Source organism: Castor canadensis, chromosome 7 (assembly GCF_047511655.1).
Source record: "Castor canadensis chromosome 7, mCasCan1.hap1v2, whole genome shotgun sequence".
NCBI lineage: Eukaryota > Metazoa > Chordata > Mammalia > Rodentia > Castoridae > Castor > Castor canadensis.
Genome location: NC_133392.1, coordinates 104559053 through 104584665, shown reverse-complemented (window position 1 = coordinate 104584665; position 25613 = coordinate 104559053). Strand labels below are relative to the sequence as shown.

The 25613-nt window shown below is 36.1% G+C and overlaps 1 long non-coding RNA gene across 1 annotated transcript in view; it reads left to right on the top strand.

Annotated features, from left to right (window-relative positions):
• Positions 1-25613, top strand: part of LOC141424914 (uncharacterized) — a 252528-nt gene that overhangs the window by 50019 nt on the left and 176896 nt on the right. The window contains exon 2 of the long non-coding RNA XR_012449862.1: positions 10611-10687. This is a non-coding gene — a long non-coding RNA (uncharacterized lncRNA). The remainder of the gene's footprint in view (positions 1-10610; positions 10688-25613) is intronic.

Here is a 25613-nt window from a genome sequence, read left to right as displayed (position 1 = left end):
GCAGTCTTGAGAGGAAAGTTTATAGCCATGAGTGCATATATTAAAAAGACTGAAAGATCCCAAATCAATGACCTAATGCTACATCTCAAACTCCTAGAAAAACAAGAACAAGCAAATCCCAAAACAAATAGAAAGAGAGAAATAATAAAAATAAGAGCTGAAATAAAAAAAAAAGAGCTGAAATAATAAAAATAAGAGCTGAAACCAAAGAAACCATACAAAGAGTTAATGAAACAAAAAGTTGGTTCTTTGAAAAAATAAACAAGATCGACATACCCCTGGCAAACCTGACTAAAATGAGGAGAGAAAAAACCCAAATTAGTAGAATCAGGAATGCAAAAGGGGAGATAACAACAAACACCATGGAAGTCCAGGAAAACATCAGAGACTACTTTGAGAACCTATATTCAAATAAATTTGAAGTCTTAAAGAAATGGACAGATTTCTAGATATATATGATCATCCAAAACTTAACCAAGAGGAAATTAATCATCTAAATAGATCTATAACACAAAATGAAATTGAAGCAGCAATCAAGAGTCTCCCCAAAAAGAAAAGTCCAGGACCTGATGGATTCTCTGCTGAATTCTATCAGACCTTTAAAGAAGAACTGATACCAACTCTCCTTAAACTGTTCCACGAAATAGAAAGGGAAGGAAAACTGCCTAACACATTTTATGAAGCCAGTATTACCCTTATCCCAAAGCCAGGCAAAGACACCTCCAAAAAGGAGAACTATAGGCCAATCTTCTTAATGAACATTGATGCAAAAATCCTCGACAAAATAATGACAAACCGAATTCAACAACACATTAAAAAGATTATTCACCATGATCAAGTAGGCTTCATCCCAGGAATGCAGGAGTGGTTCACCATACAAAAATCAATAAATGCAATAAACTACATATACAGAAGCAAAGACAAAAACCACTTGATCATCTCAATAGATGCAGAAAAAGCCTTTGATAAGATCCAACACCATTTCATGATAAAAGCTCTAAGAAAACTAGGAATAGAAGGAAAGTAGCTCAACATTATAAAAGGTATATATGACAAACCTATAGCCATCATTATACTTAATGGAGAAAAACTGAAACCATTCCCTCTAAAATCAGGAACTAGACAGGGATGCCTACTATCTCCACTGGAATTCCTAGCCAGAGCAATTAGGTAATAAGAAGGAATAAAAGGAGTACAAATAGGTAAAGAAACTGTGAAAATATCCCTATTTGCAGATGACATGATCCTATACCTTAAAGACCCAAAAAACTCTACTCAGAAGCTCCTAGGCACCATCAATAGCTATAGCAGGGTAGCAGGATATAAAATCAACATAGAAAAATCATTAGCATTTCTATACACTAATAATGAACAAACTGATAAAGAATATATGAAAACAATTCCATTTACAATGGCCTCAAAATAAATCAATACCTAGATATCAACCTAACAAAGGATGTGAACGACCTTTACAAGGAAAACTATAAACTTCTGAAGAAAGAGATTGGGGAAAACTATAGAAAGTGGAGAGATGTCCTTGCTCATGGGTTGGTAGAATCAACATAGTAAAAATGTCGATACTCCCAAAAATAATCTACATGTTTAATGCAATTCCCATCAAAATTCCAATGACATTCATTAAAGAGATTGAAAAATCTACCATTAAAATTATATGGAAACACAAGAGACCACGAATAGCCAAGGCAATATTCAGTCAAAAGAACAATGCTGGAGGTATCATGACACCTGACTTCAAACTATATTACAAAGCAATAACAATAAAAACAGCACGGTACTGGCACAAAAACAGACAGGAAGACCAGTGGAACAGAATAGAGGACCCAGATATGAAGCCACACAAGTAAAACCAACTTATCTTTGACAAAGGGGATAAAAATATACAATGGAGAAAAAGCAGCCTCTTCAACAAAAACTGCTGGGAAAACTGGTTAGCATTCTGCAAAAAACTGAAACTAGATCCATGTATATCACCCTATATCAATATTAACTCAAAATGGATCAAGGATCTTAATATCAGACCCCAAACTCTAAAGTTGACACAGGAAAGAGTAGGAAATACTCTGGAGTTAGTAGGTATAGGTAAGAACTTTCTCAATGGAACCCCAGTTAGCACAGCAACTAAGAGATAGCATAGATAAATGGGACTTCATAAACCTAAAAAGCTTCTGCTCATCAAAAGAAATGGTCTCTAAACTGAAAAGAATACCCACAGAGTGGGAGAAAATATTTGCCAGCTACACATCAGACAAATGACTGATAACCAGAATATATAGGGAACTTAAAAAACTAAATTCTCCCAAAATTAATGAACCAGTAAGAAATGGGCAAGTGAACTAAACAGAACTTTCTCAAAAGAAGAAATTCAAATGGCCAAAAAAACACATGAAAAATGCTCACCATCTCTAGCAATAAAGCAAATGCAAATTAAAACCACACTAAGATTCCACCTCACCCCTGTTAGAATAGCCATCATTAGCAACACCACCAACAACAGGTGTTGTTGAGGATGTGGGGAAAAAGGAATCTTCTTACACTGTTGGTGGGAATGTAAACTAGTACAACCACTCTGTAAAAAATTTGGAGGCTACTTAAAAAGCTAAACATTGATCTACCATTTGATCCAGCAATACCACTCTTGGGGATATACCCAAAAGACTGTGACACAGGTTACTCCAGAGGCAACTGCACACCCATGTTTATTGCAGCACTATTCACAATAGTCAAGTTATGGAAACAGTCAAGATGCCCAACTACTGATGAATGAATCAAGAAAATGTGGTATCTATATACAATGAAATTTTATGCAGCCATGAAGAAGAAGGAAATGTTATCATTCACTGGTAATTGGATGGAATTGGAGAACATCATTCTGAGTGAGGTTAGCCTGGCCTAAAAGACCAAAATTCGTATGTTCTCCCTCATATGAGGACATTAGATCAAGGGCAAGCACAACAAGGGGATTGAACTTTGATCACAAGATAAAAGTGAGAGCACACGATCGAGATATGAGGATAGGTAAGACATCTAAAAAACTAGCTAGCATTTGTTGCCTTCAACGCAGAGAAACTAAAGCAGATACCTTAAAAGCAACTGAGACCAATAGGAGAAGGGGACCAGGAACTAGAGAAAAGATTAGATCAAGAAGAATTAACCTAGAAGGTAACACACATGCACAGGAAATTAATGTGAGTCAACTTCTTGTATAGCTATCCTTATCTCAACTAGTAAAAACCCTTGTTCCTTCCTATTATTGCTTATACTCTCTCTTCAACAAAATTAGAGATAAGGGCAAAATAGTTTCTGCCAGGTATTGAGAGGGTGGGAGGAGAGGGAGGGGACAGGGTGGGTGGGTGGTAAGGGAGTGGGTGGGGACAGGGGGGAGAAATGACCCAAGCATTGTATGTACATATGAATAAAAAAAATATGTCTCCAAATTTTTTTCCAGAGTGGTTGCACCAGCTTGCATTCCCACCAGCACTGGATTAGGGTTCCTTTTTTCCCACATCCTCGCCAACAGCTGTTGTGGGTGGTGCTTTTGATGATGGCTATTCTAATGGGGGTGAGGTGGAATCTTAGTGTGGTTTTGATTTGCATTTCCTTTATTGTTAGAAATGGTGAGCGTTTTTTCATGTGTTTTTTGGCCATTTGAATTTCTTCTTTTGAAAAAGTTCTGTTTATTTCAGTTGCACATTTCTTTTTATTTTATTCATATGTACATACAATGTTTGGGTCATTTCTCCCCCCTTCCCCAATCCCGTTCCTTACCCCTCCACCCCCTTCCTCTTCCCCCCATCCCCTTGCTACCACGCAGAAACTATTTTGCCCTTATCTCTAATTTTGTTGAAGAGACAGTATAAGCAATAATAGGAAGGACTGGGTGTTTTTGCTAGTTGAGATAGGAGAGCTATACAGCAGTGCCCATTTCTTAATTGGTTCATTGATTTTAGGAGAGTTTAGTTTCTTAAGTTCCCTGTATATTCTGGTTATCAGTCCCTTGTCTGATGTATAGTTGGCAATTATTTTTTCCTACTCTGTGGGTGGTCTCTTCAGTCTAGAGACCATTTATTTTGTTGTACAGAAGGTTTTTAATTTTATGAAGTCCCTTTTATTCATCATTTCTCTTAGTTGCTGGGCTGCTGGGGTTCTATTGAGGAAGTCCTTGCCTATACCTATTTGTTCCAGAGTTTTTCCTGCTCCTTCCTGTAGTAACTTCAGAGTTTCAGGTCTGATGTTTAGGTCCTTGATCCATTTTGAGTTGATACAAGTACAGGGTGACAGACATGGATCTAGTTTCAATTTCTTGCAGACAGGAAACCACTTTTCTTAGCATCATTTGTTGAAGAGGCTGTCTTTTCTCCATCATATATTTTTGGCACCTTTGTCAAAAATGAGGTGGGTATAGTTGTGTTGATTCGTATCTGAGTCCTCTATTCTATTCCACTGGTCTTCATGTCTGTTTTTGTGCCAGTACCATGCTGTTTTTATTGCTATTGCTTTGTAATATATTTTGAAGTCAGGTATTGTGATACATCCAGCATTGCTCTTTTTGCTGAGTATTGCTATTCGTGGTCTCTTGTGTTTCCAAATGAACTTTAGGGTAGATTTTTTCAATCTCTATGATGAAAATCATTGGAATTTTGATGGGAATTGCATTGAACATGTAGATTGCTTTTGGTAGTATAGCCATTTTTACTATGTTGATTCTACCGATCCATGAGCATGGGAGATCTTTCCATCTTCTGTAGTCTTCCTCAATATCTTTCTTCAGGAGTTTGTAATTCTCCTTGTAGAGGTCAATCACATCCTTTGTTAAACTTACTCCTAGGTATTTGATTTTTTTTGAGGCTATTGTGTATGGAATTGTTTCCATATATTCCTTCTCAGTTTGTTCATTTTTGGTTTATAGAAAAGCTAATAATTGTAGTTTGATTTTGTATCCTGACACCTCACTGTAGCTGTTTATGGTGTCTAAGAGTTTTTGGGTAGAGTTTTTTGGGTCTTTAAGGGATAGGATCATATCATCTGCAAATAAGGATATTTTGACAGTTTCTTTACCTATTTATATTCCTTTTATTTCTTCTTCTTGCCTAATTACTCTGGCTAGAAATTCTAATACTATATTGAATAGGAGTGGTCACCCTTGATTCATTCCTGACTTTAGGGGGAGAGGTTTCAGTTTTTCACCATTAAGTATGATATTGGCTGTAGGTTTGTCCTATATGTCCTTTACAATGTTTAGGTACATTCCTTCTATTCCTAGTTTTCTTAGAGCTTTTATCATGAAGTGGTGTTGGATCTTATCAAAGGCTTTTTCTGCATCTATTGAGATGATCAAGTGGTTTTTGTCTTTGCTTCTATTGATGTGATGTATTACATTTATAGATTTGTGTATGTTGAACAACCCCTGCAACCCTGGGATGAAGCCACCTTGGTTGTGGTGAATGATCTTTCTGATGTGTTGTTGGATTCAGTTTGCCATTATTTTGTTGAGGATTTTTGCATCAATGTTCATTAAGGAGATTGGCCTATAGTTTTCCTTTTTGGAGGTGTCTTTCCCTGGTTTTGGGATAAGTGTAATACTGGCTTCATAAAATGTGTTAGGCAGTTTTCTTTCCCTTTCTATTTCATGGAACAGTTTAAGGAGAGTTGGTATCAGTTCTTCTTTAAAGGTCTGATAGAATTCAGCAGTGAATCTGTCAGGTCCTGGACTTTTCTTTTTTGGGAGGCTCTTAATTGCTGCTTTGATTTCTTTTTGTGTTATAGATCTATTCAGGCGATTAATATCCTCTTGGTTCAGTTTTGGGTGGTTGTAAGTTTCTGGAAATCTGTCCATTTCTCAAGATTTTCAAATTTATTAGAGTATAGACTCTCAAAGGAGTCTCTGATGATTTCCTGGATTTCCATGGTGTTTGTTGTTATCTCTCCTTTTGCATTTCTGATTTTACTGATTTAGGTTTTTTCTCTCCTCATTTTAGTCAGGTTTGCCATGGGTCTGCCAATCTTATTTATTGTTTCAAAGAACCAGCTTTTTGTTTCATTGATTCTTTGTATGATTTTTTTGTTTCTATTTCATTTATTTCAGCCCTTATCTTAATTATTTCTTTCCTTCTGCTTGTTTTGGGGTTTGTTTTTTCTTGTTTTTCTAGAGTTTGAGCTGTAGTGTTACGTCAAGTATTTGAAATCTTTCTGTCCTTTTGATATATGCACTCATGGCTATACACTTTTCTCTTAGGACTGCCTTTGCTCTGTCCCATAGGTGCTGGTAGGTTGTGTTTTCATTTTCATTAACTTCCAGGAACCTTTTAACTTCCTCTTTTATTTCATCAGTGATCCATTCATAGTTTGTTAATGTCTTATTCAGCTTCCAATTGTTTGTGTGTTTTTTACTGCTGTTTTTGTTGTTGATTTCTAGTTTTAATGCATTGTGGTCAGACAGAATGCATGGGATTATTTCTATTTTCTTATATTTGCTGAGACTTGCTTTGTGCCTTAAGATATGATCTATTTTGGAGAAGGTTCCATGGGCTGCTGAGAAGAATGTGTATTGTGCAGAAGTTGGATGAAATGTTCTGTAGACATCAGCTAGGTCCATTTGATCTATGGTGTGATTTAGTTCTAGGATTTCTTTATTGATTTTTTGTTTGGATGACCTATCTATTGGTGATATGGGGGTATCAAGGTCTCCCACTATCTTTGTATTGGAGTCTGTATATGCTTTTAGGCCCTTCAGAGTATGATTGGTGAAATTGGGTGCATTGACATTGGGTGCATATAGGTTGATAATTGTTATTTCCTTTTGATATATTTCTCCTTTTAATAGTATGGAATGTCCTTCTTTATCTCTTTTGACCAAAGTAGGTTTGAAGTCTACTTTGTCTTAGATAAGTATTGCTACCCTTGCCTGTTTTCGGGGACCATTGGCTTGGTAAATCTTCTTCCAGCCTTTCACTCTCAGAGAGTGCTTATTTCTGTCAATGAGGTGGGTCTCCTGTAGGCAGCAGATTGTTGGATCTTCCTTTTTAATCCACTTTGCCAATTGATGTCTTTTGATGGGTGAATTTAGTCCATTAACATTCAGTGTTAGTATTGATAAGTACGTGGTGATCCCTGTCATGTAATTGTCTTTGTTGATTAAGAGTTTGATTGTGTGTAGCTGAATCAATGTTACTCTCTACTTTCTTGCCTTTTCTTCTCCTGTGGTTTGGTATTGCCTGCCCTTTCATGGTTTGCTTTCATTTTCTGTGTGCATAATTTCTTGGAGAATCTTTTGTAGTGGTGGCTTGGTGGTTATATATTGTTTTAGTTGCTGCTTATCATGGAAGACTTTTATTGCTCCATCTATTTTGAATGATAGTTTTGCTGGGTAGAGTATCCTAGGCTTGAAGTTATTTTCATTCAGTGCCTGGAATACCTCACTGCATGCTCTTCTTGCTTTTAATGTTTCTGTTGAGAAATCTGCTGTGATTTTGATGGGTTTACCTTTGTATGTTACTTGTTTTTTCTCTCTTACAGCCTTCAATATTCTGTCTCTAGTCTCTGTGCTTGTTGTTGTCATAGTGTAGTTCTATTTTGGTCAGGTCTGTTCAGTATTCTGTAGGCTTCCTGTACCTGAATGGGCATAGTTTTCTCTAGATTTGGGAAGTTTTCTGTTATTATTTTGTTGACTATATTATGCATTCCTTTTGCTTGCATCTCTTCTTCTTCTTTAATGCCCATGATTCTCAGGTTTGGTCTTTTGATGGAATCAGTGAGTTCTTGCATTTTTTTCCACAGGTCTTGAGTTGTTTAACTAATAGTTTTTCAGTTTTTCCTTTAATTGCTATTTCATCTTCAAGTTCTGAGATTCTGTCTTCTGTTTGTTCTATTCTTCTGGAATGGCCTTCCATTTTGTTTTGTATTTCTATTTCATTCTTTTTTCTGAGGTTTTCCAAATCATGGGTTACTTTGTCTTTAATATTGTCAATTTTTGACCTTAATACATTTTTCTCTCTGCTTATGGTGGTCTCAGTTTCAGTTTGGCATTTATTTAGGACTTCTATGATTTAATTTATTTGTTTCCGTGTTTTCTCATAATCTTTGTTTTTGTCCTCTTGGCATTTCTTGAGTGCCTCCTGTACGTTTGGTTGACCATGTCTAGTAACATCTGTATGAAATTCTCATTAATTATTTGTAGAATTTCTTTGTTCAGGGTGTTCTTGTCAGCTTTGTTGGATTCCTTAGTATAGTTTGTTTTGTTGGAGTCAGGATCTGGGTATCTGTTTTCTTCATTTTGCTCTAAATCCTGTAGTACTTTATTTTTTGGGGGGGGATTGTTTTCCTTCCCTTTTTCTTCTTCCCATATTTCCACTAGGTAACATTTTTATCACTGGCTATGTGTAATTTAGTATTAGCTGGGTAGCAATATTAATACTAACAAAACCAAGAAAGAAGGATAGAAAAGAGAGAGAGATGGCGAGATAAGAGGAATAGAGTAGAAAGGAAAAGAGAAAAAATGGTAGAGATGGTGGATGATCAAATAGTAAAACAGGCAGCAAATCCCTTAAAGAAGGGGGAAAAAAATCACCAGTTCTGGAGCAGTAGAATTGCAGTCTTAGTTGTTCTGATGCTAGTTCTTTAGCATCCAGACCTGTCTGTGTGTGTCTCTTAGGTGGGATTTGGGCTTTCCTATGGCAAGTGGACAGTGGGTGGGTTCCCACGGGCCTGCAGGTGGAGGCCTTTAGCTGAGGTGAAGTAGCAGGACTTTGGAGCTTTGGTTGGCAGTGCCTGAAGGGTGCAGGTGGGCGGAGTGGAGATCCTGTGTTTGTGTGGATCCCCAGCTTGACAGGCTTGGGGGGGTGTGGTCCAGCAGAGTGGAGATAGTGGGTGTGTGGGTTCTCGGCTTGGCAGACCTTAGGGGCACAGGCTTGGGGAGTGAATTTTGTGCAGGGCTGTGCTGGCCTTGGGGTCGTGGCCCAGTGGAACGGAGATAATGCGTGTTTGTATATCCAGCGTGGTAGGCCTTGGGGGCATGGCCGGCAAAGCAGAGATGTGTAGGGCTGGGGGGACACAGCATAGCAAAATGGAGCTCCTGCAGGGCTGTGCCAGCTTTGGGGTCGTGGCCCAGCTGAACGGAGATCATGCATGTTTGTATCTTCTGGTATGGCAGGCCTTGGGGGGTGGCCCGGCAGAGCAGAGATCTTGCAGGGCTGTTCAGCAAGATCTCTTGGGGGGGGGCATGGCCTGGTAGAGATCATAAATGTCTGTGGAGCCCAGGCCTTAAGGGCTCCTCCCATGGAGATCCTGCTGCTCTGAGGGGTGGGAGTTTAGGGTAGCACAGCCCTGGCAGGAAAAGAAGTAGGGCAGGAGGATTCAAGATCCCGTGGGGGCATGTGGAGTACTGGCTCCTTGGGCCTATGGGACAGGGCTTAGTGTGCAGCACCCGCTATTTTTTTAGTGTATGGTGGCGTGGAGAGGCTTCCCATGAGCTGGGGTTCAGAGTGCTGATGTTTCAGCTCTCCCTGGTGTTTTACCTCAATCAAGCAAGTCTCCAGCTTCTTATCAAAGTCCCTGGATCACAGAGGTCAGAAGATGTGTGGCTGTGTTCTGGTTGCCATCTTGGATCCCCTCTTTTGTTTTGAAGGCCTTGAAATAGTTAATTGTGATGGCTGTAATAGTGATTGGAAGAAAGGAAAAAAGTTACAGTTAAGACAATGAAGAAAAACAGGCACTGTTAGAACAATTGCTAAACAAGTACACTGGCTCATTTTTGTTGCTTGACTCTTTAATCCACCTGTAGCATTGGGGATAAAGAATTACCAGGATAAGGTTCAGAATTCACATCAGCGTTAGATTTTCTTCTTATTGACACATAATAGTTGTACATATTTATGGGGCATAGTGTGAAACTTTGCTACATGTATACAATGTGTCATGATCAAATCAATGTAATCAATACTTCAGATTCCCTGAACATTATCATTTCTTTGTGTTGGAAAGCTTTAAACTCCTACCATGGAAACAGGACACTTTTTTTTTTTTTTTTTTAGAAAATGTAGTCCATGTAATTTATATTAGTTTACTGGGGAAGCCCTAGAGGTGATGGTAATTTTGAAGAAGGTGAGGCAGGTGAAAATTACATATTAGAAAGAGAAAGGTGGAAAAAGAAAATTTTGTGTTAGCTTGTTGTCACCATAACAAATACCTGAGGCAATTAACTTATGAGGAAAGAAGGTTTTATTTTGATTCATAAGTTTAGAGGTTCTAGTCTATGATCTGTTGGCCTTCTTGCTTTTGACCTTGTTATAAGGCAGTACATCATGGTGTGAGCCAACAGTGGAACAAAATTTCTCAACTCATAGCCAGGGAGCAAAGAGAAAAAGAGGAAGGGGCTGAGGTTCCACTGTTCCCCTCAAAGACATTCTCACAATTACCTAAAGACCTCTCAGTAGACCCCATCTCTTAAAGTTTCCACCACCTCCCAATAGCACTGTGGGTTGGGGAGAAAGTCCTTAACACATGGACTTTTGGGGTACACTTAAGATTCTTTGGATCTTGATTCTGAAGTTGATCCTGATTATAAATTTTGTTTGTGTATTTCTCCTAATTTGTAGAAAAAAATCAACTGATGCACTGAATACCGCAGCAGGAAGAAGAAAGAGTCTTCTGACAGCCTGACACGTTGTAATGGGTATGTCAGGAGTTCAAGCCTACAGGGCAGGTGTTTCAGTCATTATCCAGCAAGTTCTTATAGACAATGTTTACAAGTAATTTGTCTTCAAATGAAGAATTTTCATTTTAAAGTTTCTTTCTTTTTAACATTTTTCTTCACTTGTAACTTAAATGGGGTCAGGAAAGAAGAATAAAGTTCTCATAGCACTTGCTATGGCCTTGTGTACCGAGTCTTAGTGGTTTTTCCAGGCCCTGCACTGAGGGGTGCCTAGACCTGGGGAATGGTGAGGTGGTAATGTTGGGAGCTCACTAGTCAAATAGAGAAGAAAATATGGCTATGTGGTTTAAAGGCTCTCAGGATCTTTGAAACACTCCAGCAAAAGGATTTATTCTTTCCTTTTTGGGAAAGAAATCCACAAATTTTGTTTCTCACAACTGAAGCCTGCTTCTTTGGCAAAAGCGTCAAATGTGTATTTATGCTGAGCATCTCAGGAAAAACAAGTAGAGCAAAGTCCTATTCCTTCTGATTTTATATTCTACATTTTTTCCCTCTTGAGAGTGAGGTGGAGGAGAATGGGTCCACTATTTTTCATGTGTTACCTTGATGGCTTGTCTTTGAATGTATTTTAATTTTATTTGTATGCACTTTGACTTACATTATTGGTGATCTCTGAGATTTCTGAAGCTGATTATGATTATGTTTCTGGTACCAGTCTGGAAAAAAATGTGTTATCTTCTAATTGTTGCTAGGGGCCTGTGCAGAAGAACCTCCGTCTTCTTGCCTATAATTAGTGATGGTAAGAAATTGTTTTTTATAATTACAGGATGAAATTTTCAGTTACAATTAAGTGGATTGTAGCCAAAGTAGGTAAAATTTATTTTTTTTTCATAACTAGTATTGGCAAGTGAAGAAGGGAAAATATAAAATTTCAATTTTGTCTTTAGAGTTTTTTTTCTTGGTAGTAACACTTTCATTTCTTGACAGCATTATTTGTTTTGCACTATGAGCCCTGAATCTGGGGCAGCCTGTTTCTTGATTGACACGCAGACCATGGAAGCATATGGCAACAGGCTCTGTCAGCAGAGCACCAGCAGCGGTATTAGCACTGTGACCTGGCATGGTGTTAATACTGGAGCTATTAATGCTCAGTCTTGCCTTTAACACATATTTATTCAGTTTGTACAGAACAGGAAGAATATCATGTCAAATTATGAAACATGAACCTGGTAAAAACAAATCATAAACCTTCTGGGGGCTGGAAAAGGGAGAAGAGGTGGGAGGCAGAGATGGAGGTGGGTGTATGTGAAGGTCTGTGAGGAGGAGTCCCGTGTACTCTCTAAAGAAGGGCTAGCATAGTGGAAGTACGGGCCATCTCACTCACTTCCTATTTGAAATCACACATGGAGACCAGCTCACAGTACCTGAGGTCTCCATGCTACCATGTCAGAGAGCCGTAATACAGTGTCAAGGGCAGAAGGTGCAATGCTAATGGCTCAGCGTGGCATGGAAGAGGTCCTAATTTCTCCCATGTCTTTGAGGCAAGCATGACCGAGAGAGAGAGAGAGAGAGAGAGAGAGAGAGAGAAAGAGAGAGAGAGTTTTGATGAGGAGGGAATACAGGGAATGCTTGGTGGACCATCTTCTGAGTATTAAGTGCACTCACTAGATGGCAGCAGAGAGTAATGCTCGGGATATGAAGAGGGGGCATTAACTGCCTCCTTTTCACCCCTTCACCCCATACTTCCCACTGGTATCCTTGCCATGACCCTGGTTAGGAACTTTTATGCCATCTCTGGGAACAGGCAGAAAATAACAATTTTAGCTCCTTTTCTGTGCTGTAAGAGAATTTCTGAAACTAGACTATTTTTATAGAAAAGAGATTTATTTGGACCCATGGTTCTGGATGGAGAGAAGTCCAAGACAGGATGGCAGCATTAGTGAAGGTCTTACGCTGCTTCATCATGGCAGAAAGTGAAAGGGCAAGAGAAAACATTTGAAAAAGTGAACGCATGAGAGCTATTCTTTCTTTACAGCAGCCTGCTCTCCAAGCAGCTAATCCAGTCCTACGAGAAAGGCATTAGTTCACTTATGAGGCCTCTGCCCCATGACCCCACTGGGCCCCACCTCCCAACCCTGACTTTAAGGAATTAACTTCTCTTAAACATGAACTTTTGGGGGATACACTGAAAAAATTGCAATGACAAAGTCAAAATTGTCCAGTGTAACCCAGAATGAATGAGTTTAGCATTTTGTTTTATTTTTAAGTAGTGCTGGGGATCAAATCCTAGGCCTCACACATGCTAGGTAAGTAATTTACCACTAAGCTGCACCCCTAGTCCTGAGTTTAGTCTTAAAGTATCAAAATAAATACAGCCTACAGTACCATCAACTCCTAATATGTGTAGGGTCTAAGCTCTTCTTCAGTCCCTTAATTAATATGACTCATGGCAGTTCTATTTCTTTATTTCAACCTTATTGTAGATGTTGATGATGGTCATAGTTACAGAGGAACAAAACATTAAGAGGGTATTCTGCATTGGTTAAAGATAATCTGGCATTGGTTCTTGGACATGATTAGGTTTTTAGTCAGTAATAACCTTGTTTCCATCGATGAGAAGGACACACTGTTTCTGTCATGCAGTGGCAAAACAGTTAATTTGTCACTGTAGACACCTGTATCTACTGCCTATGAAAGGTAAAGCTTTCTTTTTTGGGGGCGATCATACATAGTTTCAGACCCTCAGACTTTGGGTGAAGAATTAAAAATCCTGAGCTTCTAATTTTCTTTCTCAAAAATTTCTAACACATTTGGAAGCAACCGATTCACTCCTCTATGCTCTTGTATTAGGGTGAGTGCTGGGTTGTTCAGGACTGAGGTTTCCTCGAATGCTAAAACTGTGTAAATCCTAGGTGGACTGCTATGATATGGCTAACTGTCTTCTATTCACTGAAGTGTTCTAACACCACCTTTAGTTGACTGTTGAAAAAAATGCCTTCAAGGGTTTGACTGACACAGGAAATTAGTTCAACTCTTTGGTTTGTTCAGAAGAAGTTTCTCCAAGAGGCTTGCAGAATGAAAATGCATTACTTAATCTGATGGTGGCACCAATTATGGCCAGTTTTCCAGGTGAGATTTTGTTGTTAGAGAGAAAACATCCTGGGGCACTTGGCATGCAATTATTGATATAGCAGATTTTTTTTCTACACTTGTTATAAAGACAACCAAAACCAATTTGCTTTGAGTTTGCACCTTTACTATCGTGTGTCAACTCTCTAGCCTTTTATCATTACTGAGGTCAGGAAACTCTTCCTGTGACAGGCCTGATAGTAAAATTTTAGGTTCCGTGGGCATCATACAGGTTCTTTTCTCATCTTCCTCTTCCTCTTTTACTCCCTCTTTTGGTCTACTTCTTCTAAAATCTCCAAAGGTATAAACACCATTCATAGCTTCCAAGTTGTACAAAAAGGTTGTTGACCAGATTTTGTCAGACTTGCTAGCCCCTAGATAAGTGAAATAGCTAATATAACTTCTAATTTAAAGATAACTATGATCTTAGGGAGGTCAACCTGCCTGGAGTCACACAGAGTGAATGATCTTGGATTTTTTAAATTCCTGTAAGATTCTAAATCTTTTACTTTTCCATTGCACCAATTCTTTCTCAGATTGTCTCCTTCATGCTGATGGTACTAGTTTCACAAACAAGGAGTTTGTGAAACAAACTGGTAACAATATAACTTAGTGACTATTATTAGAAAGACTATATCACTACTGACTTCACTAAAACTCAAATCATTGCTTTTGACCAATGCTTTCCATTATTTTATTAATGAATTTTACAAATATTTTATGGAGGTCTACCATAACCTTACACCATGCTTATGTGGAGCTCTGGCTGTGTATAATAAATATTTTTTCCTCTGCTATAAAGTTTATTATCCTGCAGAGAAAATAGACTTTAAAACACATAACAACAAAAGAAGGCATGAGAGTTGTGGCAATTACTCCAAAGAAGTCAGGTTGGTGTGAGTTAGTAATACTACTCCTATCCAATTAATCAACTTATGTAGTCTGAGGTGGGAGGTGAGTGTGGTACATGGAGATAAGAGAGGTTAAACTAAGGAAGAAAGAGTTTCAGTGTTGTGATTTACTGAATTACCTTACCACTATCTCTCTCTTCCATCCAGAAATTCTCAGATGTTTCAATTAGTCAAGGCTAATTTTAATAGGATCATTTCCTTTGCTCTAACATTGGTGCAAGAGTTTACTAAGGGGCAGAACTGATCAAATATGCCAGTTTCCAGACCTCCTCCTAGAGATTCTGATTAAGTTGAGCCCAAGAAGATGCATTCTATTGGGCCCTCCAGATGATTCTGAAGTGTGCAGTACATGGTCCCTACTTTGTTAAATAACTGCTCAAGATAGAAATTAACAAAGGTAAGAAATCTTTGTTCTGAAGTTCCCCAAGAAGAAATGCCACAGTTACCACTCAGGACCCTATTCTTAAGGAAGCCACACTCATCTGGACGTTGGCTAAGGAATCTTATTCTTCTTCCTTATTTGCATCCAGTTATTACACACTCTGCTCCTCTTCTCCATTCTGACCTTGTGAGGGTAGACTTGTGGTTTCTGGTATTTGCTTTTCTTGATTTATATTGTTTTTTTCCTTTCTAATGATGATTCCTGTTGAGTGTTGGCTCCTTCAGAAGTATTACCAAAACAGTGAGTGATAAGATAAAGCTGAACTCACTCTTACTGTGGCAAACAGAACAATTTATTAATGATGTCTTAGCATCTTAAAGGGAGGAACACCATGTCAGAATATTTATGAGCATTTTGAATTCCAGGTTAAGTCTGGTCTTTCAATGCAAAGGCTTGATTAGAATTTGGTTAGGATATGTTACAATAGCTTAACATTGGTAGATTTTTGAGGTGAGGGGTTCAAAATGTCCGGATATAAATTCTTATTAATGTTGTTTTTTTAAAGAGTTGATGGTCTTTCATAAAATTCTTGGAATGAACAGAAAAGTTATTTTCAACTTTTAACTTCCCAGGCAAGAATTTCCTGTACTAGTAATGTTAAATTGACGACAATAGAATCATGACGTCACATAAAAGTAGATATTAAATTGTGTAGGTGAAGATGATTTTGGGTCTCACTGTTTTGAGTGAAAATGATTCTAATAATATAGTTTTCCATTTTTTTTGTTAATTTAATTTTACTTGAAAAAATTAAAGTATATGTCTTGAGTTTGTTGTATTCCTTGCGTTCAGTTTGAGAATATTTGATTTTTTTAAATGTGTAAAACATTTTAGTGATGTCCTTGGGTTTTTCCACCAGCATTGTAAAAACAAAGAAACAAATGAATAATGATATATGTGGGAAACTTTCTTTTCTTAATATGAAAAGCATATTAATGTCATTGGAATGAGAGATACATAAAATGTGACCAGCATTCCTTAACTGAGTCATTCATTTAGCAAATACTGTCTTTTATGCATTTGCCAGATTCTATTCTAGGTGAAGTAGATAGATAAAGTTCTTGCTCTCGTGTAGCATCTAAATTTATTGCACTGTCCACAGCTACTTGTACATATTTTCCATATATCATGGCTTTTAGGCAAGTGCAGTGCTTACTCTCTCTTATTCTTTCATGGGTGCCATTATCTTTTCACATGTTGGAGGAATTTTGATGCTCTACCCCATGACAGAGGAGGCAGAAGATAGATTCTTGAATACTCCTGCAGCTACCATGCAGACCCCTGACAGGCTTTAGCAATCATATGACCAGGGCAGATGAGATTTTGATGTGAAAATGAAAGAGGAGGATAGAGTTATTGCTCAGAGATGTGTTATTTTGTTGGCAGTACTGATGTTTGACTTTGTTTGGTGACTAGAGCAGAAATAGTAGCAATTTTTCATCAGTTCCAATATTGACTGTCTTTTTATTTGGTGGACTAGAAGCAATGGTGGTTTCAACTTCTATTGTATAGTTTTGAGCTTATTCCTGGAAGATTAGCTGCATTCTGCTTTATCAGATCTCCCCAAATTTGAACATATACAAACCTTTTTAATAAAACAATTTTGCAGAAAATTAAGTGGATTAAGTTAAAAACATGGACTGATACAAGAGGCAAATGCAATGTAATATTTTTGTGGTCAGTATTTTTTTAATTATTTTTCCTTGTTTGACTCTCTTCTATTTTAGAATTTTTCTATTTTAAAAAATACTTTGTTTTTTTATAAAAGTTTTATTTCATATTATAATTGGTCTTTTTCTAATATATGGTTTGCATTTCTTCTATTGAATCAGATTTCAAGTGCATATTTTTACACTTTTAAAAAATTAAAAAATTTTATTCTTTCAATAAACACTTCAAACAAAAATAATTTGAGGAAATGAGTATTGAGAAAATTTTTATAAACACCTTTGTGGTTAGTAATGTTTATAACTTTAAAACTTAGTGGTTTAGAATTCAAGGAAGCCATGCTATTTATGATAGCTAAACCATAAAATATCTAGGAGTAATCTAATCAAAAAGTTGAAAGAGCTCTATAATGAAAACTACAAACCATTTTGATGAAAGGAATTGAAGAGAACACAAGAAATGGAAAGACTTCATGTGTGCATAGACCAGAAGAATCAAAATTGCTAAAATGTCTAGATTACTGAAAGTGATATGCATATTCAATGCAATCCTTGCCAAAATACTAATGATATTCTTCACAGAACTAGGAAAAAAAATCCTAAAATTTTAATGGACAACTAAGAATGGTGGTCATGTCCATAATACTGGCACTAGGGAGACTGAGGCAGGAGGAGCAGCAGCTGAAGACCAGATTGGGCTACATGATGGGACTCTATCCTCAAAAACAAACAAAATTCCCAACCAAACAAGAAGTCTTGAATGGAACTGCAAAAAAAAAAAAATCAAATCAAAAAAATGAATAGTTAAAGCAATCTTAAGCAAAAAAAAAATTATACAACTTGTCTTCAAAATATACTACAAAGGTATAATAATGAAAATAGGTGGTGTTAGTATAAAAACAGACATGTAGTCCAATGGAACAGAGCTAAAAACCTGGAAATAAACCAGTGTATCCAGAATCAACTGATCTTTGACACAGGTGCTAAGAACACATACTGAAAGGACATTCTCTTTAACAAATGGTGCTGGGAAAATTGGATGTCCACATTCAGAAGAATGAAACCAGACCCCTTTCTCTTACCACATACAAAATCAATTCAAAATATATTAAAAACTTAAATGTCCAACTGAAATGATAAAATTACTGGAAGAAAACATAGAAGAAATGCTTCAGGACATTGGAACAACCAAGAATTTTTTTGTAAAAACCCCAAAGCACAGGAAACAAAATAAAAAGATAGCCAAATGAAATTACATAAAACTAAAAAGCTTCTGCACAGCAAAGAAGCAATCAACAAGAGAAGAGAAAAACCTAAAAAATGGGAGAAGATATTTACAAAATGTACTTCTACCAAAGGATTAGCGGGACATCAAAACCGCAATGAGACTGAGTGTGATGTTGCATCACCTGTAATCCTAGTACTTGGGAGACAGAGGCAGGAAGATCATGAGTTCAAGCCTAGCCTGGTCTACAAGTTTCAAACCAGCCTGAAGTACATTGCAAGAATCTGTTAAAAAAAAAAAAAACAAACAAAAAACCAACCAGCTAACCAAGCAACCAAACAAAAACCACATGGGATACCACCTAACACCAGTAAGAATGGTTAATATCAAAAAGACAAAGGATAACAAGTGGATGTAGAGAAAATAGAACCCTTGCATACTGTTGGTGGCAATGCATATGATTAGTACAGTCATTTTGGAAAATAGTTTGGAAGTTCCTTAAAACATTAAAAATAAAATTACTATGTTATCCAACAATCTTATATTGGGTATATATCCAAAACAAATGAAATCAGTATGTTGAAGTGATATCTGTACTTACTTATAAACAACAGAAGGACCTTAAGTTCAGTGAAATAAACCCTGTACAGAAATATAAATACTGCGTGATTTCACTCATCTCTGACTTCTAAAAAAAGTTGATTTCATAGAAGTTGAGAGCAGAATAGTGGTTACCAGAAACTGGGTAGACATGAGGTAGGAAGAGATGGAGAATGTTTAGTCAGTATGTTTTGAGTTACAGTTAGATAAAGAAATAAGTTCTAGTGTTGTATTACACATGACAGGGACTCTAGATAATGATAATGTATTGCATATTTCAAAAACTTAGAGAAAAGGACTTTGAATGTTTTCACATCAAAGAAATTGATAAATGTTTGTGAAGATGCATATGCTTATTCTGATATACATCATACATTGTATATAGGTATGAAAGCATCATATGCAATCCCATAAATATGTGCAATTTTCATGTGTCAACTAAGAGTAAACCAAATAAGCCTTAATGAATGAAAGCAATAATCATTCAAACATTCCTCATGATTTGAGTGTGAATAGGACACAGTAAAAATCATGGATTAGATTCATGATGACTGGGACTTGAGCTGAAATGTCCAGAATGGCTTGAGGCTGAAATAGTCAGGATGGCTTCTTTTCTTACATCTCTGGCATTTGGCATTTCTTTATATGGCTTTAGGTACACATCGCATCACATCCTTCATGTTCACTACACATGGCTTCTCTCTGTGAGGATATTTAATTAGTTTCCTTCCACATCGGCTTAGGGTCCAAAAAGTGTGAAAGCAGAAGCTGCCAGACCTTCTGAATGTCCAGGCTGACATCCTAGAACACTATTTGCTTTGCATTTTTAGAGCAAAGTAATTTTTCTTAAGAATAGATTTAATTTATAAATGATTTGACCTGTGAGTGTGTGACTTAAAAGGATTATGAGGCCATGTGCTGGGTTTTTCTCCAAATAATTTCTTCTTAATTTTAGGCAATGAATAGAAGAGTAACATTATAGCAGTTTTTTTTTCTGAAAGTTTTTGCTTATTTTTCATTGTTGATGTCAGACTTTGAAGTTTTAGAAACTCGTATAAAGGTAAATGTAGGTCTTTCCTGAAAACAATCAGTTACTTAAAATCATTGTAAAAGGTACTTACAGAAGAGTCGGATATGGTAGGTAAAAGTGCAGCTTGACTTATAAATTCAATTCCATTCTTCCTGTTTCTGGTCATATGACCTGGAGCAAGTTACTAAACCTCTCAGTGCCTCAGTTTCCACAAATGTACAGATCTTAATAGTTCCTTCCTTACAGAGTTGTTGTGAAAGTTAAATGAATTCATTCATGGAAAGCTGTTATAATAATAACTAACATTGATTGAGCACCTGTATAACCTAAATATTATTACTATACAAAGCTCTCAATGTAAAATAATGCAGCATAGTAGAAAAGATGAACTCAAAAAGAAAGTGCTAGTGAGAAATAAAAATAAAGCATAATAAAAAATGAGAAAAACAAAAATAAAAAAAGCAAATGTTAGAAATAGAACCATTGTGTTAGTGCACATGAAGATTCAATAAATGTATGGAGATTATTCTTTACTATTTAAAGGCAATTAGACTAGATTAGTATTATGAAATCCAGTTGTATGATGAGATTCAAATATGGAACTAAGTTACAGAAAAAGATAAAAAATAAGAGATTACTAAAACACATATCAGAGATTTATTCACAAATTAAACCTGACCAATCAAAATAAAAGTAGAAAATAAGGCAAAAATCATTAGTAGTGGTAAAAATCATTAAATAACAATAAAAAATTTCAAGAAAATAGAAAATATATGAATTTTTATGTACTGAATGTTTTAAAATGTGAAAAAACCAAGAAAGTCTAAAGTAAATTTGATAAATTCACAATCATACTGGAAGACAGAAAAAGCAAATCTTTATCAGAAACTGGTAGAACCAGTAATAAATAGTATGCTCTTGAATAAAACTATACCTTGATCTACATTCCAAAGTAGAAAATAGGAAATATATATTCTCTTTTAAGGATACATGATAGCTTTATAAACATTGGCTAGTTATTAGCTCTTGAAAGAAGTCCAAATGAAGGTCAGAGCAAGTCCTCTGAATGCAGTACATTAAATTAGAAACCAAAACTAGAAAATCATTGAGAAAGACTTCATGGGGTTGCAAACTAAAATACGACTGTTACATAAGGATTCGAGTGCAAATAACAATGAGAATGACAACCCATTTAGAATTGAATGATAAAGTTCTACTCATCAAAGTTGCCAAGAAAAGTACATAGCTCAATTTGAAGATAATTGGGCTAAGTGTCACTTCAAAAAGCTAAAAGAAAATTGACGAAAGCATAGAAAAAACATGAGAAATAAATAACTAGGAAACAGCAAGAGGATCAATAAAAACAAAAGCTTTTTTTTTAAATTAAGATTTAGGCTGTATTTATAAAATTTAGTATGTATGAAATATTGTCTCATGATCCTTTGTCATAGAACCAAGGGAAAGAGAGATGTATATTCAAAGGATTCTAGATTTTCCATGAAGGTTTATTTTCTGTTATTGTATTATCTAACCACACAGATATCTTCCTTTCTTTAGTTTCCACTGCTAGCTCCATTCTGAGAAATAAGAAAATGCTGTCTTTTTTTTGGAATTCAAATAGATTAGGAAGTGAATACATTTCCTAATGCAATTTCAAAGCAATTTTTTGCTTTTGCTATGCTAGGGGTTGAATCCAGGACCTCACATATACTAGTTGAGCACTCTATCATTGAGCCATATTTCCCAGCCATTAAAACAAAATATTTAAGGCAGATTAAATATAAATGTAAAGATGCATATTTAAGCAAAAATTTCTGCTTCATAGTGAACTAGAAAGTATGTGTGGCAAAAATCCAGTTCTTACTCAGCGTGAATTGAAGTATAAATGGAATGTTTCAAATATACATGAAAGGATCTGTGGAATGTACTTAAATTTAAAAATGCTTTTTTTAAAATTTCAGGGTTCAGGTTCGTTTAGTTGTACCTTAATGTTTTGCAGCTATACCTACTCTTTTCAGAGTTAAACCCTTGACATTATCCAGAAAGATGCCATCTGTTTTATTAGGGAGGTTACTAATGTGAACAGTCTTTGAACAGACTGACCTCATCTAGTTGATGTGGTAATGAATTCTAGAGAAAAGACTGTATTTTACTGAATTGCTGTTATTTTTTACCCTATGCAGCCTTAATTCCCTTGCTCAAATTGCTCAAAATAGGTTGCTCTTGAATGCTGTAAAATAGGTAACAAAATGAGTTTTGCAATCATAGATTATCTTGGTAGTCTAATTTAATGCAATCATGTCAGATATTAAATCAGATAGGCTTATTATCTCTTCTCCTCGGCATGTTTCATAGTTAAAGAAAAATTAGTATTAATCTAGAATAAGGACATTTTGTTCTCCTCAAAGCTTGCACTCTGCCTTTTTTGTTAGGACTAGCTTTGCTCTCAGCCTGTAGATTTTCAGTGTCATTAATTCATTACATTGTCACTTTACTGTCAAGGCCAATCCACACTCCATTTAGATTATATTAGATAAAGTTGGCTTTGGTAGTCATTATTAAAAGGAAATGGACAAGATTGGAATTTTTTTACCTGAGTAAGTATTTATTGAATGTCTAAATATGTTCCTTTTTGTGGGGGAAAATCCCATAATGACAAAATGAGTAATTAATTTGTTATGCAATTTCTAAGAGTTACATTGGACATTTCAACTTTTGTCTACCAGGAGCATTCTCAGCATGGAAAGACTGAACTTTGGTTCATTCATACAACAAATGCTTTGTGAATTCATACTCTACATGATGGGATGTAGTTGTTAACAAAACACAGGCAATCCCTACCTGTGTGATTCTGGAAAAACTTACAAAAGGGCTTAATAGGGAACAGTCTTTTACCAAAGCAATCTCTCAGCTTCAGAAAGCAATGGCTTAATGGGGTCTCCTCTCTTCTCTCCAAAGGAAGACCTACCATTACAGGTACGTTCTGCCTTTTCTGACTCAGTAAGAGAAACATGACTGATTGATTTCCAGGTTTGAGTGGGCATTTTACTGTACATTTATTCTACACTGGAAAACAAAACACATATTTTGTTAAATCCTTTAAAAAATGGGATTGTGGTTTTTCTTAAGGGAAAAACTTAAATGAATACCGTACTGTTAAAAAATTAAGTGCTACAAAAATGAGTATGCTATAAATATATCAAATGTCCAAGGAAAATTAATCAAACTGAATTTATACATCTAACACTATAGCATTTTTAGATGTGGGTAAAGTGAAGCTGGGAAATTTTTCGTACATGGTAATAACTTTCTTATATAAAAATTATTAGTACAGAAATATCCTCAGAGTAGCTTTTTATATATCAGTTTTCATTTTTATTATTATTATTATTTTTTCTTTTATTATTCATATGTGCATACAAGGCTTGGGTCATTTCTCTCCCCTGCCCCCACCCCCTCCCTTACCACCCACTCCGCCCCCTCCCTCTCCCCACCACCCCCTCAATACCCAGCAGATACTATTTTGCCCTTATTTCTAGTTTTGTTGTAGAGAGAGTATAAGCCATAATAGGAAGGAACAAGGGTTATTGCTGGTTGAGATAAGGATAGCTATAATGTGAGGGCATTGACTCACATTGATTTCCTGTGCGTGGGTGTTACATTCTAGGTTAATTCTTTTTGATCTAACCTTTTCTCTAGTTCCTGTTCCCCTTTTCCTATTGGCCTCAGTTGCTTTTAAGGTATCTGCTTTAGTTTCTCTGCGTTAAGGGCAACAAATGCTAGCTAATTTTTTAGGTGAGGGAGAACATACAATTTTTGGTCTTTTGGGCCAGGCTAACCTCACTCAGAATGATATTCTCCAATTCCATCCATTTACCAGCAAATGATAACATTTCGTTCTTCTTCATGGCTGCATAAAATTCCATTGTGTATAGATACCACATTTTCTTAATCCATTCGTCAGTGGTGGGGCATCTTGGCTGTTTCCATAACTTGGCTAGACATCGATCTACCATTTGATCCAGCAATACCACTCTTGGGTATATATACCCAAAAGACTGTGACACAGGTTACTCCAGAGGCACCTGCACACCCATGTTTATTGCGGCACTATATATCAGTTTTTAATATCTTATTTTGTGCTAGAAATTTTGAAAAATTTTTTACATATACTATTTAATCTCAACATTAACTTCAGCTTTACAGCCGCCCTTGAAATAGGGACTGTCATAAGCGAGATTTTGTGCACAGATGCTTAAAGAGTTAAAGTAGTTTACTCAATTTCATAGAACTAGTAAGTGACCAGTATTGTCTTTGAAATCAGATCTACCTAATCCAAAGACCATCTTCTTAACCATTTTGCTAATAAGGTTTAAAATTTTATATATCCAAGTTATACTTCTCCATTTTACTCCCTTCTGAATGTGTTTGCTTCTAATTGAAACATAGCCTTGCAGATCTTTGCAAATCAAAAATTAGGACCTAGTCCTTTAGTGTGCAAAACATATATTGACCTTCATTTGCATTTACTGATGCTAACTACTCTAGCTGACCCTGATTTTATTGGTGTGCATTGATAACTACTATACTTAATGTATTTTAAATGGATTTGAATTATATATAAAGAGTCCTCACACAATACAATGAATTAATGTTATGTCTTTATGACATCAGAGCATGTCATATGTGATCCTTATTTTTCTTCTCTCTCACACATCTACTCTACCAGTTTTATTATTATTATTAGTTTTTTGACTTATTTCCAAACCTCTTTTAATGTTTTCCTGTGACTTGATATTTTGGAAGTTTTCTCTAGAGCATAAATAAGTATCTAACTGATAATATATAATACAAATCTGAATTTAGACCTGGCATGTCCACTTATTGCACTGTTTTTATGTATTTTTGAGCTAACAGCTAAAGCTCAGGAAAGGTCAATAAAATACCTAGATTCTAAACATAATTTGATAATAATGGAGTTAAGCTTTTCCTGATAATAATGGCCTAGCCCTAGCTAATAGGTGTCTCTTTTGATACAGTGGGTTCTTTCCTATTTGCCACAGGCACAACCACTCACAACTGACTCTCCAGTTCTAGGTCAGTTGACAGCTGCCATTTATCACTGTGTTTATACTTTTAGTTTTCTAACAGGAAGGAACTCTTCCTTTATACTGTCGTAAAAGTAAGAAAATGAAATACAGAGCCAATAGTTTACATCAAAGAAGGAAGAAATTATATATCTTTCTAGATGTGAAGAATATTCAGCAATCTTTATTTTTTAAAATTTTAAAAATTATCCTATTATGGTTGTACTCGGGATACATTGTGACATTTTAAAAAGTTCTTACAATATATCATAGTTGAATTCACCTCTTCTATCACATCATTCTCCTTTATCCACCCTACCCCCATTTCTGGAACAGTTTCTTTCTTTCTTTTCTGTTCTTTTTTTCATTATGGGGATTTGAACTCAGGGACTCATGCTTGCTAGACAGGCACTCTATTACTTGAGCCACTCCACCAGCCCTGGAATAGTTTCAGTATGTGTCATATACATGAGCAAATAATATTTCTACTACAATCACCCTCAACAGTCTTAAATTTGCAACCAAAATGTGTGCCTTATAACAATGTTTCTACTGATTTATGTTACCTCTCTGGTGACAGTTCATGATTGGTTTTAGAACAAGCTTAATGTTCAGTTAAACAGAACTGACAAAAAAGAATAAGGACTGGAGTTACCAAGTCTCTTTGAATCACAGTCTAATTATGTTAAGGTCACCCATATGTCTTTAATATATAAGCTACCAACTTAATTGAGTCACTGAGAAAATTCATTTGTCAAGAATTAGGCACTTTCATCATCACATTAGCTTTAAAAAGTTTATGCATTTTCTTCCTTTAAATTCATTAAAATATATTTTAACTATATTATGACGCATT